At 46.9% G+C, this 15,954-nt stretch overlaps 1 protein-coding gene and 1 long non-coding RNA gene across 7 annotated transcripts in view; one reads left to right on the forward strand and one right to left on the reverse strand.

Annotated features, from left to right (window-relative positions):
* Window positions 1-775: 775 nt before the first annotated feature.
* LOC141415103 (uncharacterized) lies at window positions 776-3,776 on the reverse strand. The gene is made up of 4 exons (XR_012440130.1): window positions 3,661-3,776; window positions 3,105-3,281; window positions 2,562-2,647; window positions 776-1,827 (listed from the first exon to the last, which is right to left on the reverse strand). It is a non-coding gene; the product is annotated as an uncharacterized lncRNA (long non-coding RNA).
* Window positions 3,777-4,144: 368 nt separating this feature from the next.
* Arhgap29 (Rho GTPase activating protein 29) overlaps window positions 4,145-15,954 on the forward strand; it is a 67,372-nt gene continuing 55,562 nt past the window's right edge. For 4 of the 6 annotated variants that reach the window (XR_012439999.1, XM_074050956.1, XM_020163938.2 and 1 more), the window contains exon 1: window positions 12,303-12,438. The gene's annotated coding sequence lies outside the window, so the exon portion shown is untranslated. Of the gene's footprint in view, window positions 4,263-12,302; window positions 12,439-15,954 lie in introns of those variants that run through there. The other 2 variants (XM_020163940.2, XM_020163939.2) reach the window with 2 other exon arrangements.

Genomic DNA, 15,954 nt, shown 5'->3' on the forward strand with positions numbered 1-15,954 from the left:
TGGGGTATTTTTTTTTTAGTAATAGTAATAAGACCTCCACAATAATAGGACAAATTCCCTATTTAAACATGTTTGCATAGCTCAAATATTTACTCACTACACTAAGAATTATACAGGGAGGTGCTCTGTTCTAATTTCCAGACTTATAGAGATTGTAAAGCCTTCATCTATCAGTAAAAAGAGGCCTGGTCTTAGTTCTGGCGTGGTTAGGCCAGTGGCTGACTTGTGCTCTCTGGGAAAGGCGGGCTGGACTTTCTTTATAAAAGAAAGGGGAACAGAGTACAGGAATGCCACTGTGGCTCTGACTCCAAAAATTATGAAATTCTCTTGGCAACAGACAGGTCTCATGTGACCATCTCACAGGATTTTGTGGTGATCATAGAGTAAAATATACAGGTTAGGGATACCTGTCTTTGCTTTCTTGGTTAGCCAGCCAATAGATGAAGAATGGATGAAAGAAAAGCAAGAGCAAATACATAAATAAATAAAATCACCCCTGTACTTTAAAGGAGGAAGGAAATAATTCAGGGTTCTGTGGTTACTTATGGGTTTTTTCAGGTAAAGATTTGGTGACATTACTATGCTGGGGTATTCTTGTGTTCTGTGTCAAGCAACATGCAATACGGCTCTCTTATCTGACTCGATCCCTGAAAATGTTAACAAAGTAATCTTTCTGAAAGACAAATCTAATGTTTGGCCCTGCTATTTGTTTTTTAAATTTTCACTGACTCGTTACAAGTGCTTTTCCAGGGGATGGGGACAGTGCTGAACAAAGAAGTTGACGTCATAGAGCTTGCATTCCTACACCAGAGAGAAGACCATGCATGCACTAATAACCTGGTATCAGGTCAGTGAGGAGTAAGTCTGTGGCAAAAATTAAAGCAGAGTAAACTAGGGAATGTCACAAAGAGGAATGCTGTTCTCTCTCTCTCTGTATCTGCTGGGGCTCAAACCCAGAGCTGTTTCCTACACGGTTAAGCACATCACCGATATTGGTCCTCTGAGGACAGGCCAGATAGGAACAGGGAGCAAGTCACATGCAGGTATGGGAGAGGGGACAGCAGAGACAAGAACCCTGAGGAAAGAAGGGCTGTTGGATCTCTGGGGAAGAGCAAGGACAGACAGACAGAAAGCTCGTGATCATCCACTAGCTTTTCCTAAGTACAGAGGTAAGTAAGGCCAAACTTACCTTCCTAAAGTTAGGCAGAAATTCTTTATTGAGGGGCTGGGGTGTTCCTCGGTTGTAGTGTACTTGTTAAGCTTATTCAAGGCTCTGAATTTGAGCCCCGCCACCCCAGAGAAGAAAACAGGAAGGAAAAGAAAAAACATTTTCTTTGGTTCTATGCCTGAGTTTTCCATTTGTAAAATGGGAATAATAGAACCTCACAAGGTTTTGTGAAGAGAAGGGATTTACTGAAGGTGAAATACAATTTAGCACCAAGTAACCCACGAGGGCTAGTTGTTATTACCACCATCTCCTTATTCACACCAGAGTCAACAGCTGCATTTTTATGAGCTCCAAGTTCTTCATTTTTTGTTTATTCTCTTAAAAATTAAAAAAAAAATTGTTGTTGTTCTGGCGGTACATTGTGACATTTACCAAAGTTTCTACACGATATCATAGTTGAATTCTCTCCTCCATTATTCTCTGTATTCCTGGAACAATTTCAATAGGTCTCATTTTTCCATTTTCATTCATGAGCACAAATTGCTTCTTAAGGCAACTGATCATTAATTATTAGGGTGGTTTCCTTACACGTGTCGTTAGGATATTAGATAGGGTTATAGAATGGAGTGGTTCAAGCATAGAGGCTGGAACCAAAAGTCCTACAAGAAAGTTGAAAATAATATAAGAGGTAATGCCTTACTCTCGTGGTTGAATGAGGGTGTCTCATCTATACACTCACATGAGTATTGCTTTTGTTAGTCAGTTTCCTGTTCTGACAGTAGAGTCCTTGCATGTTGGCAATGCCTTTCACAGTCATTTCCAGCATGTGGACTGAATTGATTCCTTGTTTCTCACTTACAAGCATCATGGAATCAAGATTAATAACCTGCTTGGTGAGTTCTGTCCACTTAGGAATCTGGAGACTTTGTACTCACTGTAGCCTGTCGTTCTCTGCAGGGAGGTCAAGGACAGTGGGAGTCCAGGGAACCTGCCTGCCTTTGGGCCACCCTGCCTTCTTCCATTGTTTCCTAACCTCTTCCAGGCCTTTAGTCATGGTTGAGAAGAAACTGACTAGATTTAAGGGTTCCTACTATATCCCTTTACTTAGAACAATGCCTGGCACAGTAGAAATACTCAAGAAAGGTTTGTGGAATGAATGAAAGTAGGATAGGCCTGAAGGACAATGTCACACCCTTCTAAACAGACTGCTATGCAGTATCCACCTGTCCGTGGAGGGACTGGCTCCTGCCTCCACCACCTGCAGAGAGCACGCCCCTTTATGATCGGCCCCTCACCTCAGAGCACGTCGTGTCTGGGGCAGACTTTGCTTTTGACTTGAAGGTTTTGTGGCATGGCATTTGATTCTATCTATAAACATTAGCAATAAACGTACCATTTGATGTCAGATAGGATGATTGCTTTTCAGTGGGGAGAACAGGAAAGTTTCGGAGGAGAGACGGTCTTCTGTGTTAATATTTGCTGTAATTAAAAACAGAAATACTGTATCAACAGTCATACATGTTTTATCATCCATCCAGTGTGCAGTTATGTCTTGGAGTTCTTATTTCTTATTTCCCAGTGATCTTGGGCTACTAAAACTAAGAAACACCCGTTAAAAATTAAGGAGCTGGTTTATCAGGATGATGGGGAATGTTTTGGCGCATTGGAGGATGTGATGGAGGTAGCCCTTTACTCCTTCGTTTCTCTGCAAACACTCATCTCTACCCAATGGTAGGCTTTTGACGTCATTCTTTGTCAGTGAATAATTACATTTATATCATCTTGCCCTGGAAATGGTTTCAAACATCTTATCACCTATGATTAACGAAGGAGAGAAGAGGGTACAGCAAATGTCTCAGGAATTTTGAAGAAGAGGTAAAGGGAGGGTGAGGTCGAGGGACTTTTCCAAACACCCAAGCCATGGTCTACCACTTACCAGCTAATGTTCAGGGGACGCCTGTTAGGTGTCATCAGAGGACAGGACAGTTGTTAGGTGTGGCTAATCTGTAGAGTGTTCAATACAGACAAGCTTCCCCCATCAACGAGGCGGGATCCGATATCTAGATAAATGCTCTGATTTCGGTCGTTCATTTTCCCACCCTGTTGGTGGCTCCTATTAATCGGAAAATGTAATGGTAAGAAACAAGTTGCATGACTGGGCAGTCAACCAGCATTTCTGGACCACCTCTGTATGGTCAGGCATTGGGCACGGTAGCTGCTGTTTTGAGTAATTTAGCTTTCTCAATTCAATTTTAATTTTATCTTTTTTGTGCTGTGGCAAGTCACAAAGGTTGGTAATGTAGCTCTCTGAAAATGACAGCTGAAGAAACAAAGAAGTGGGAAGGTTTTAAAGTCAGGCATAAAACGCATTTTTGTTTGGAAAGGTAAAACGAGGGACGGGAAAGAAAGCCACCAAGCAAGTGGAGAACCCGAGTCTTCGCTGGCTCGCAGTGTCCACCTGAGAAATGTGCAATTAAACAAGGACGGAGAACCTGCTCACTCCTGGAGCTTGCAAAAAGGTGGCTTTTCCCTCCCACGGCTCATGTGGCCACCAACGCGTCCAGCGACGGTGGGGACACTGCCTGGGGCCAGGCGCAGCTGACAATTGGGGCCCCAAGTGAGCAAGCCCCGCCCCCCACCTGCTTCAGGCGCCGACCCCGCCCCCTCGAGCGCGGGCCAATGGCTGGGTCCCAGGGGGAGTGACAGGGGCGGGGCCTGTACCCTGCACTAGAGATCGCCCCACCCCTGCTGCGGGCGCCGGCCCCGCCCCCGCGAGCGCGGGCCTATGGCTGGGTTCCAGAGGGCGTGACGGGGGTGGGACCTGTGCCCAGCGCGAGAGATTGCCCCACCCCTGCTGCGGGTGCCGGCCCCGCCCCCGCGAGCGCGGGCCAATGGCTGGGCTCCAGGGGGGCGGGAGGCGGGACCAGGGGCGTCCGCGGCCGGCGCGGTCCTGGCTGCAGCAGCTGGGGCGGCGGCGGCAGCTCGGCCGGGCGTCCGCGGGCCGGGAGTGGGGGATGGGGGTGGCGAGCTCCAGGCCGCAGCGGCGGCGGCGACGGCGGCGGTGAGTGTCCGGGACGCGGGATGGAGCCCCGCGGTGAGTGAGGGGCTGCGGCGCTCGGGGGTGGGACCGTGCGGACAGACCCCGGCAGTCCCTGCGCCCCGTACTCGTGGCCTCCCGGCGGAATTCGGGGTCTTAGACCCTCCCCCGGGTTGGGGGGGGTGGGGCCTCCCTTGTCACTTGGCTAGGTGTGACAAGAGCAGAGGTCAAGGGTGAAGAGCGGAGCTCCTCCGGTCGCACGCACCCCAGGGTGCGCGGGGACCCGTGGGGGTAAAAGTGTCCCCGTGTCACTCCCCCGCGTGCTGCCCCTGCGTCCTGGGCACCTTTCCGCACTGTGGCCCCGGGGCAGAACGGGAACTGACAAGCTGGGAGACAGCAGTGACTCCAGGACAGCCCAGAGGTCCCTGGGACACGTGTCCCTAGGGGTCTGGGGCCGGGGGTGGCCCAGGACAGGACCCTGTCTGGGATGGCAATCTGGTGACCCCAGGAGGGCTTTCTTGGGCCTAAAGCCACCAGCCCCGGGCCATCCGCGTCCTACATGGGCCAGGTCACGTTTTCACCCGGCCTCTGCAGGGGCGTAGGGTGGAGTTGTCGTCCCCCCCATGGCTTTGGAGGTCTCTAACGGCCTCTGCTGGGGGTCTTTGGGGGAACTGGAAGGGCCAAGCAGCTTTTGTTCTAGGCTTACCTTTTTTCTGCCCTCCTAGTTGGGGATTGCATTCACTTCATTTTTTTTGGGGGGGCGGGGGGGGATCTTCCCTTTCAGGAAAAGGTATTCAGGATTAGACATGAAGGTGAATATTTAGAACGAATATGCAAATCTCAGCGCTTGGGGGCCTTGGAGATTTGGGTTCTTCTGAGAGTGCTTTAGGTAATTTGGCAGAAATGCCTCCTCCTTAGGCCCTCCTCTGTAGGGCCCCCAGAGAGGAACCTGCCTCTTAAGTCTTAGCTTCGCAGGACCTGTAGGTCTGTACTCAGCGTTTTGAGCTTAGTGAACTTGAAGAGAGTAAAAAAACGTCTTAGTCCCTAGATTGTCGGGAAATAGAACTTTGAGAAGATGGAAACACGATTCAGTGAAGGCATGTGGCAGGTCATTCCCACTCTGCCTAAAGTAGCACTTCCCCTCCAGGTGCAGGAGCCCCCGACCTGGAAATGGGCTCTACAGCATGTGCTCTTGGTTCCAGGGGGTGGTACCACCTTGAATAAAGCTGGTGCCCTGGTACCTTGGAAGGATTTTCATTCTTGTGCCAGTGGTAATTTATTCAGCATTCTCTCAGAAGATCCACAGGGTCCCGTAGAGGCTAGACAGCCCTGTCCAACCTTTCCATGTGTTGGGTAGCAATAGACAGCAGTATAGACGAGGTAAGGGCCAAAGCCTAAGTCAGGGCCCAGGGTCCTGGAGGGAAGCACGGTGAATGCCCTGCGGGGTGGTTATTTTCAGTGGAGGGAAGGAAATGGTTTCTTGGAAGCAGTGTTTTGAGTGAGTTTGAAATCACAGAAGGCAGAGAGCCCTCCCAGGCAGAACTGCTGGTTATCCCTAACACAGGCCAGGATGTCACTATTCCTGCCTGCCTGTTGTTCTGAAGTTCTGAAGCCTGTTTTGTTTTTCTTTTCTCACTCACCTCCATTGTGGTGATGAGCCACTCAGAGAGGCACAGTCAGATGAAGAGAGACAGGGAAGGGGAAGGTTCCGAGCATGTTCTGCTGTGATGGAGACTTGTGCAGGTCTCCGTTTTCTTCTTCATCTTCATTACTGCTGTGAGCAGATGAGCACCTTGCTCAGAGGCAGACGTCAGGTGATACTGCCTTCAGAATAAAGTTTTGTTTTTCTTAGAAAATTTTCCAGTATGTCTGCTGAGATATTGTTCAAATACCACCGCCTTCCTTTCTAAGAAGAGGAAGCTATTTTAACATGTTTTTAAACAGTAGGGAAAGAGTAAGTTGGGTTTCACAGACAGTTCAGACAGAACCTCCCGTAATTTCTCTCCTAATTTATCTGATTTTCATTGAGCACCAGTGTGACGTCAGATTTGTGGTGAGATTTGTATGTAGCTGGCTGGCTTCCAGGGGACATTGAGATTGAGTGAGCCCCAAACACATATTACATCTGTGCTTCGCTGGGGAAAGGAGGAGAGCTGAAGGGAACAAGAGTGTGGGGTTGGCGGGAGGTTCTTGAGAATCCAGAGTAGACTGGGAGACAGACTCATGAATTCATTATAGAAAATGTCAAACACTTTTGAAAGCAGACTGCATAATATAAGAATCCCTCTAAACACAACCTCAGTTTCAGTTTCAAAAATTATCTACTCACGATCAACCTTAGTTTTTTTTTCTTCTTTTTGGCAGTACTGGGATTGAGCCAGGGCCTCAAGCATGCTAGGCCAGCACCTTATCACTGAGCTACAACCCCCAACTCATTCTAAAAACTTTATTTTGAGACAGGGTCTTACTGAGTTGCCCAGACTAGCCTTGAACTTTCAATCCTCCTGCCTCAGTCTCCCAGGTAGTTTAGGATCACAGGGTACATCACATACTCAGCCACTCTTCTTAGCACTACATTCCCCTTCATTTAGCCCTCCACAATATTTTGAAGCAAATTCCAGACATCACATTACTGTATACAGAAAAATTTTCTTTTGGGTATATTTCCCAAAAGAAAGGTTGCTTATTTGCTGTTAAGTAAAATACCAGCATCAGCATCATCCAGTATTCAGTCATTGTTCACATTGTAGGGCTTTTTTTTTTTTCAGTTTGTTTGAATCGAGGTCCAAATAAGTCTGCACACTGTAATTGGTGCGATATATATACATAGACATATATACATAATTTCTATAGATAATAAAACACTAAGCATATACTTTGAGCAAGTTTTGACATTGTATGCACTCATGTAATCATTCCCATAATAAAAATACAGAACATAAAAACTCCTTCATGCTCACCTGGTCCCCCACACCTGCACACCACCCTGTCCCCAGGCAGCCAGTGATACATTTTTTTGTCAGTAAAGATTGGCTTTTACATTCTCTAGAATTTCATATAAATGGAATCATATTATTTGTATATAATTGTATATAATTGCATTACTTACATATATTTTGCCTGGCCACTTCTATTCAGCGTAGTGGTTTTGAAATTCATGGATGGTGTCTTGCTATGTTGTAGAGAGTTTTTGTTGATATTTTTCACTGTGGCACTACCACACCTTGTTTTCCACTTACCTGTTGATGGACGGTGGATGGTTTCCAGGTTTTGACTGTCATGGAAAAACATTGTGAATAACGTAAACAAGTGGTGGAGTGAATGTATGCTGCAGCACAGTTACTGGCTCTGCACCTCAGGACACGCAGTTCTTTAGGCCAGCTGAAATTGAATTCCTGTGACTGTGAAGGGTTTCCTCTCTGATATTAGTGCTGTTCAGCCCCATTTCACGTGCTCACTGCCCAGGGGGTAGTGCCTTTGTGAAATCTCTCTTCACTTTATTGCTTGGTGTCTTATTGGTTTCTTTGTTTTCTTATTTATTTGTAAGAGTTCTTGAAATAATGTGGATATAAATCCTCTGTCAGATATTTTTTCTCTTAAGTTGTGGCTAGCATTTCATATCTTAGCACAATTTTTCAAAGTACAAGTTTTAGTTATTTTTTATTTTATCATTTTTACATCTACTTACATGTGTGTACATTGTTTGGGCCACCTTCCCCCTCCCCCCTCCTCACCATTATGCCCCCCCTCATTTTGTTGAAGAGAAAACATAGGAGATAATGAGAAAGACACAGCGTTTTTGCTAGTTTAAGATAAAGACAGCTACACAGAGAGATTCCTAGCGTTGCTTCCAGAAAGGACAAGTTTGAAGTTTTGTCAGTGTTTTCTCTTATGGCTCTTGCTTTTCTGAGTCTAAGAAATCACTCCGTATATTTCTTGACACTTTTCTTAAAGAGGACCAAATGGTAACTATTTTAGGCTTGCAGACTATACTTCTCTATTGAGCCTTGCTGCTGTAGATCAAAAGCAATTATACACACTACATAAACATGGCTGCCTCCCTCAAACAAACAAACAAACAAACCCTTCATTTGTAAAAACAGGCAGCTGCCTAAATTCAAAGATTGATAGTGTTAGATCTTAGGGTTAGGTTTATGGTACATGTTGAGTTAATTTCAGGGTCATTATGAAACAAGGTTAAAGTTCACTCCTAGGACAAACTCCTAGGACAAACTATTCTGAGCCATGGTGTTGTTGGTTTTGACTCGCTAATCCTGTATTGAGGAATTCATCTGTAACTTTCCTGTAGCATTTTAGGTTTTTATATCCTGGTAATGCTGCCTCCCAATGAACTGGAAGGTTCCTGCCTCCTCTGTTTTCCAAGACTTTGTGTAGGGTTGTTTTTTTTTTTTTCCTTTGTGGTTCAGTGGATTTACTGATCAAGATTTACAGTTTTTTTTTTAATAGGAAGTTTTAAATTATGAATTCAGTTTTTTAGAGTGTACAGGGCTGTTTAGACTTTCTCTTTCATCTGGGTTGTACTGCACAATGAAGTTTTCCACTTCATTTGAGATGTGGAGTTTATTGCATGGAGTTGCTTATAACCTTCTCAGACGTTCCTTCCTTCATTCATATTAGCAGTTCGTGTTTGCTCTTCTTACTGCTTGATCAGTCTAGCTAGAGGGTTTATCAGCTGATCTTTTCACACAACCTGCTTTTGGCCACATTGATTGTTCTCTATTGCCTATTTTCTACATCATTGATCTCTGCTCTTATATTATTTCCTTCCTTTTATTTACTTTGGGTTTAATTTGCTCTTTGTTTCTAGGTTCTTAAAGCAGAAGCTTGGATCACTGATTTTAGACCTTTTTTTAACATAAATCACCTAAAATTATATTTCTCTAACTATGACTTTTACTGTGTAATTTCCACGTTGTGTGTGCTCACGTGTGTGTGTTAGTGGGTGTTAAGCCCAGGGCCTCCTTCATGTTAGGTGTACACAGGGCATGCCCTTCTGGCGTCTTCTCATGGGTGTCAGAAGGTCATTCTACTCTGTGGCCAGTGAGAACTCAGGTATCAAATCCATGTTGGGCACCTTGGAGTTGTTCAGCTGCAGCTTCTTTGAAATTCTTTGCCCATCCTCGTGGAGTTTTGCATCTTAGTGATCAGAGAGAATTAAGGAATTCCCTACACAAACTCCTGAGCTCTTCCTCTCTGCTTAATGCCTGCTATCTGTCTTGCAAAGCCTGGCTACCCTAATATCCTGAAACTAAGATCCTAGTCTGCTCAGTGTAGCAAGGGTGTGTGTGACACTGGTTGGCTTCCCTCTTCCAATGCCATGGTCTAGAATGTGCCTTTAGGCAGAGAGTTGGAGCTAGTAGACTTACCTCACTGGCTTGTGACTGCATCTCTGAGATGCCAGTCTTGTGCTCTGTGCAGTCCAATGTCTGAAAACAATACATATTTTGTCAGCTTTCTAGTTGTTTACTGCAGAAGGGTAAGTTTGGTCTTATTCACTCCTTCACTTGACATATCTTTTAAGGATGTTTTATATTTAGAGATTTTTTTCTTCCTGTTTCCTGACAACTTTTCTGTTGAAGAAATCATGCTATTTGTCTAAAGCGACCCCCAGGTGGGTTGTACCAACGGCAGCCTGTGACTCATTGAACATGTCTCTGTCCTGTAGTTGGAGCTCAAGTAGTGCATCTGGACCTTGGCACTGTTGGCCATTTGGGGCTGGGTAATTCTTCAAGGCCGTGGCTCTCCTGTGGGACTGGCTACTGGCAGCGACCAGTCTCTGTCCACTAGGTGTCAGCAGACCCCTTCCTCATTGTGTCAACGGAAAATGTCTCCAGACCTCTCCAGATGTTCTTACCCAGGTTCTGCCATCAGAGTAGTCCCCTCAACTGCAGAACCAATGTCAAGAGTATGAAGACATCTGTCTAGCAAAATTATCCATACAGATGGCCTCACTGCTGCAGGTAGAAAGGGCATGATCTATTCACCGACACCAGGCACATTTAGAGAACAAAAGAAGAAAATTTTAGGAGTGTGTAAATGGAGGCTGCACAGAGTTTCACTCAAAAGGAACATGGAGAGGATATGGATTTCCACTCGAGAAGTAAAAATACTAGACAGTGGTAATATAAAGTGGTAGAAATGCAAGTGATTTCCTTCCACTTAGGGAGGGGTTGCTTCCAGATATGTTTTTCTGCAACCTGTTAACATTTTAAGATGTTGAACTTCTGTAAACATACAATAATAGTTTTACTTTTGGGGCGGGGGTGAACTTTATTATAATTTTATTATAAACCAAGAATTTTGGACTTGCAGATTAGGTATTCTTTACAATAATGTACTTTTCATACTTAACATTTGTGTGATATAAAATTACTTTAAACAAAATCTGGAAGGATTTATAAAAATAACCCTTTTAATTTAACAGTGAACTGCCACTCACAAATGTCATCATGCTCTGGATGAAGAATGGCAGATAATGCTGTTTTCAGAACACATAAGAACTGACACTGAGAGTCAGTTTCCCTTAGTACCCTGCTTGTAATCCACCACCATGGAGTCAGGTCTCTGCACATTAGTTGGCTCTTTGGGGTGGTTTTGAGGCAGATTTGTTGGGAGTAAGCCAGAGCAGATACAGGGACACACTTGAGTTTCTCCAGCTCCCCAGGGGTTGCCCTGTCCCCCACTGTCCTTAGCCTTTAGTGGTGTATCATTCTCCCCCAGGGTCATTTGAAGGAACTTTGGTTCCTTGTCTTCTTTGGTCTTTTCTTGTGTTTGTCCATTCCCTCCACAATGTCTGCCTCTCTCCTTAACACCTACCTCTCTGTCTCTTCTTTAACTGCTTTTTTCCTCCCTCCCTTTGTGCTCTTTCTGGCTCTGTCTCACCACGCACTGTTCTCTGCGCCAGGAACTTGTTCATTTTCTTGTTAGTGACATAGCCAACCCCATTTTAATCAGGAACACAATCTTCTTTATTAAGGGGAATGGCAGATAAGGGCAAAAATAATTACATGTTTTCAAATAGACGTAAGTAGGTGTTTGAGTAAAGGACCTCCTCGCCTTTCCGGCGAGAACCCTTGTTTATGACTTGACTGCAGCTGCTGTCTGTCCTGCAGCCCCTTTGCCTGAGGACTGCTGTCCTGGTCACCTTGCTTCACTTGGGCAGCTCAATCCCTCGGCGAGTCTGGTCCGCGCTCTTTCTCGGTGCAGTCCCAAGGCTTCGGGAGCATGTGTGGCACCCCTCGCCATTGTGTTTTCGTGGTCTGAAAACCCCAGTGTGGCGCTAAAGCAACCGGGGAACCCCCGGTTCTCAAGGCCACCTGAGGGCAGGCTTTCCTCCACGGCTGAGGACGAGGCGTGTCCTTGTCCGTTGTGGGCTGTGCATGCTGTGGCAATTTCTGTGTCTACGCGAGGGTGTGCCGGGCCCCCCGTCCCCCTCTCCTGGACTCTTCCTGCATGCGGTCTTCTGTGCCCCCCGCACCCCCGTCCCCCGCCCCGTTCCCCGCCCGTTCCCGGCGCCCGCCGTGTCTGGCCCAGCCCCGAGCGCAGCCGCACGCCACCGTCCCCGCGCTCCCGCCGACACCGGACCTCCCTCTCGGCCCCTTTCTTTCCGAGGGGTTTGAGAACGCGCCTGGAGAGGATCAGGGCCGCTGGCTGCTGCACTTGACCTGTGGAGCCTCTTCCCTCCCTCCTGGTCCCAAGAGGGGCCTCCCGGGAGACGCCATTAGCGCGTCAGTGGTCAGCTACCCTTCCCTATGCCCGGCGGACCCCGCACTTCCCGCGACACTAGGGTCCCCCGGACCGCCGGCCCTGCGCCCGCGAGCTGCGCGCCGGCCCCCCCCCCGCGAGCGCGGGCCAATGGCTGGGCTCCAGGGGGCGCCGGCCCCGCCCCCGCGAGCGCGGGCCAATGGCTGGGTTCCGGAGGGCGCGACGGGGGTGGGGCCTGTGCCCAGCGCGAGAGATCTCCCCACCCCTGCTGCGGGTGCCGGCCCCGCCCCCGCGAGCGCGGGCCAATGGCTGGGCTCCAGGGGGGCGGGAGGCGGGACCAGGGGCGTCCGCGGCCGGCGCGGTCCTGGCTGCAGCAGCTGGGGCGGCGGCGGCAGCTCGGCCGGGCGTCCGCGGGCCGGGCGTGGGGGATGGGGGTGGCGAGCTCCAGGCCGCAGCGGCGGCGGCGGCGGCGGCGGTGAGAGTCCGGGACGCGGGATGGAGCCCCGCGGTGAGTGAGGGGCTGCGGCGCTCGTTGCAGCCGCGGTCTGGACTCGGAGTCGTCGCCGAGGGGCGCACCGGGGGCGGGTGGTGACCGTAGACCGGGCGGGTAGCGCGGACCCCGCCGCGCAAGGCGAGCTCTGCACCTGCCGTGCGTCCTTCTCACGAGGGGACGCGGGCTCCGACGCCCGGGCAGCGCGGTCCCTCCGCAGCCGTCGCGGCGCCTCCCCGGCGCTGCAGGGTTTCCGTCGGTGCTAGGAGGGTTGTCAGTCTTCCGGAGGCCCCCAGCTCGGGTTCGGGGGTGCGATGGGTCTATTTAGCGCTTTCTGGAGGAACTCCAGTGTCGCGGGCACCGGGCGGCCAGGAGAACTGGCCTAACCCTCTCCGAGGGGAGGCTTGTCCTGCAGGCGGGAAGCTCCTGTACCCTGCTCCTATCCCTGTGCCCTTGTCCTCCGCAGGCTCGACTCCTCCCTGGCCCCGTCCTTCCCGCGGGATGGGACCGCGCTCCTGGCACAGTGTCGCTGGGCTGGTCCGGGGAGCCCGCCCGCCCGCCAGGAATGCCAGACATTCTGGGGGCGTGGGAGGCTGGGCAGATCCTCGTTTCTGAGAGAGCTGGGTTGAAACTGCATAGGAATGAAGTGCACGCGTGGTGCATGCCTTTAGACATAGCTTGCGTGCTGTTGATAAAACCGTTTCTGACATGTGCCTGCCCTGTTCTTATGGGGAGTGCCTTTGAAAGTATGATTGAAGACCTTCAGAATGAAATCTTCTGGGTTTTTTTTTTTTTTTTTTCAGTATCTTTAAATAGAGTTTACCAAGTCAGAAATGGTGCTGAAATAGCAGATTTCTGAAATCTGCAACTTTTCCTCAAGTAGAAATAGTAAGATGGGAATTGTTAAGTACAGATGTTTGGGGCAATTGTGCTTTGTGCTTTACTGCCTAAAATGAAAATACTTCTGTAATGTACGTTATGGACTGTGTGCCTGGGTCAGTGGACATTTGATTGTCACAGGATAGTGAAGTCTTGGAAAAGCCACTTTTCAGAAGACTAGGAAGTTTGCCACAAATACTTTGCTCAGAGATCTGTTTGCACAGTTCAAACGTGACTTGGAAGCATGTTTGTAGGTTTCCACGTGGTTAGTTCAGCTTCTGGACTTTTATCCAGTCCTGTTCTTCTTGTTCACAATCTACAGATGTAGGGAAGCCACCGTTTGTTGATTACTTAAGAATGTTCACAAACAATTTCCCACATTAAAGTACTGTCATAATGATGGGTGATAGTCTTCATGCCATGGGCTGAGTGCTCTCCATGCATTAGTACCTAATTTAATTAAATTGCCAGATGCAGTCTGTTATTAGCTGCATTTTATGTTGCCACTAACTAGTGAATGTTCATTTTGGCACATGGGAAAGTAGTGTATATGGTCTTGAAAGGTGTATATAGTGCAAACTTTCTCATTATCAGAGTTCGGGTGTGAAAGCTTGGTTCAAATTTGCTATTCTGAACATCTTTTCAATTGCAGTGTTTCCTGCTTTTAATTTTAAATGTGAAAAGTAGTAAGAACTATTTGACAAAATTAGCACATTAATCATAATACTCACTAGAGGTAAAATATTGTTTAATGTCTCTCCCCTTCCCTCCTGTGTGTGTGTGTGTGTGTGTGTGTGTGTGTGTGAACAGATTTCCTAAGTCTTGTCTAGAAATGTTCAAGCACTTTTGAACACTTTTTACAAATTTTGGTTACTAATTGGTCAGGCACAGCTACTTAAATTCTTTGCTGAGATAAATGAATTTTTTTTTGAAACTTGTGATATATGTCTAATTTCTGTAATGACAAAAACTTGAGCAGTGGCAATGACCATTACCTAATTCACTGAATTTAAAAGCTGCCAGAGGTAAACAGAAAGAGGTAAGCTGCAGAAGTGAGAGTTCACTAAGCTAATAAGTAGCCTTCTTGGTTAGTGATTTGTGAGAGAGCTGCCTGCCATTGCCCTTGAGTTTTCTGGTGTTTTGTTTATCTTTGATGGTGGAAAGGAAGGCTTGGGTATAGCAATAGTGCTCAACGTTTGCCTGGGTTCACACATAAGGTTTGAAGCTACTGTAAGTGTAGAAATTACAAGCTCAGAAGTAATTTGAAATTAACAATATTTAGTAAAGGAGCTGTAAAGGGTACCAAGCATGGAGACCCCCCACCCCCACCCCCCACCATTTACATAAATCAGGACAGCAGTGATAGGAATACAGCTCTCATTTGTTTTGTGTAGTCTTGCCTTCACTCAGCTTCATATGCTGCTTTTTGAAAGATAACACTTTAGAGATAGATTTTTAAAAAACTATTTTCCCTTCGGAATATTCAACAACCTAGAATTAGTGTTTGTTTCTATAAAAATCAGTTGTAGCTTTACGTTTCTAATCCTGTTATTCATTCTACAGACTCATTCATTCTGCAAGTAGTTCTGAATAGGCACCCCTCCATGCTGAGCACTGTGCTGTGAGCAAAGAATAGGTGGTGTTGATTTCCTCAAAAGCATGTAGATGAGAAGACAGCCTTGCACTTGACTCCTCTGTGCTAAGTGCAGTGATGGAAACCATGGGACGCTCCAGGCCATCCATGTGCTGAAAAATCCCGCTCCAGTTTGGGGAAAAGGCAGGGAAGTACAGGTCATATATCCAGGAAATAGTAGAGCCAGGATTCAAATAGAAATTTGTCTCACATCAGAACATTGCATTTTTATTATATCATCCTGATTACCAAAATACTATTCAGATAACCATACATTTTTGTATAGTCAGAGCATGTTAGATTAGTGAACAACCTTAGGATGTGTTCTCAGCAAAGACATCTTTGTGGTGAGCCAGGATGAGCCAGAGGGGTGTGTGCACATGCATGTGCATTCTTAGGAAAGGCACAATAATCAGATTCTTTTACATGCTGAATGGACACTTCTGTATGGTTGTGTCATCTCATTCCTATAATAACCTCCTGAAGTAGGTGCTACCAGGATGTTTTTCCCATTTTCTAAGTGAGCATACCAAAGTGAAGAGATGAACAGCTGGCTAGGTCATACTATAAGTGGCAGAGGAGGATTTTGAAAACATTTCTTTTTTCAAAGCTTGTATTTAGGCTTTATTTTTCGGGTGGTATTATAGATGGAAAAGGTGAACTTCTAAAATGATTTCTCAGACAACCTTGATAATTTATTAAAAAAAAAACAATGCTCCATACCTTAGGAATTTGGGGGTTATTAAGAGCATGACTTTTATATCTAGGTTTAACTCCCAGTTCATCATTCATCAGCTGAGAACACAGACAAAATTGAACTTCTACACCTCAGCTTCCTCACTGAAAAGGAATGAGCGGCGGTTTGCCTGTCGTAGAGTGTCAGCATGACTGACATGCAATAAAGGAAAGCTGCTGCTATTAGTAGTACAGTGTTCTGTTCACTACTAAAAATCTAAAAAGTGGAATATTAAGGTGGACTGTGAGCTGTTTGTGAAAACCTAGTGTAATGTTTTCTAGGCTGA

This window comes from Castor canadensis, chromosome 12, assembly GCF_047511655.1.
Source record: "Castor canadensis chromosome 12, mCasCan1.hap1v2, whole genome shotgun sequence".
In the NCBI taxonomy this organism is placed as follows: Eukaryota; Metazoa; Chordata; class Mammalia; order Rodentia; family Castoridae; genus Castor; species Castor canadensis.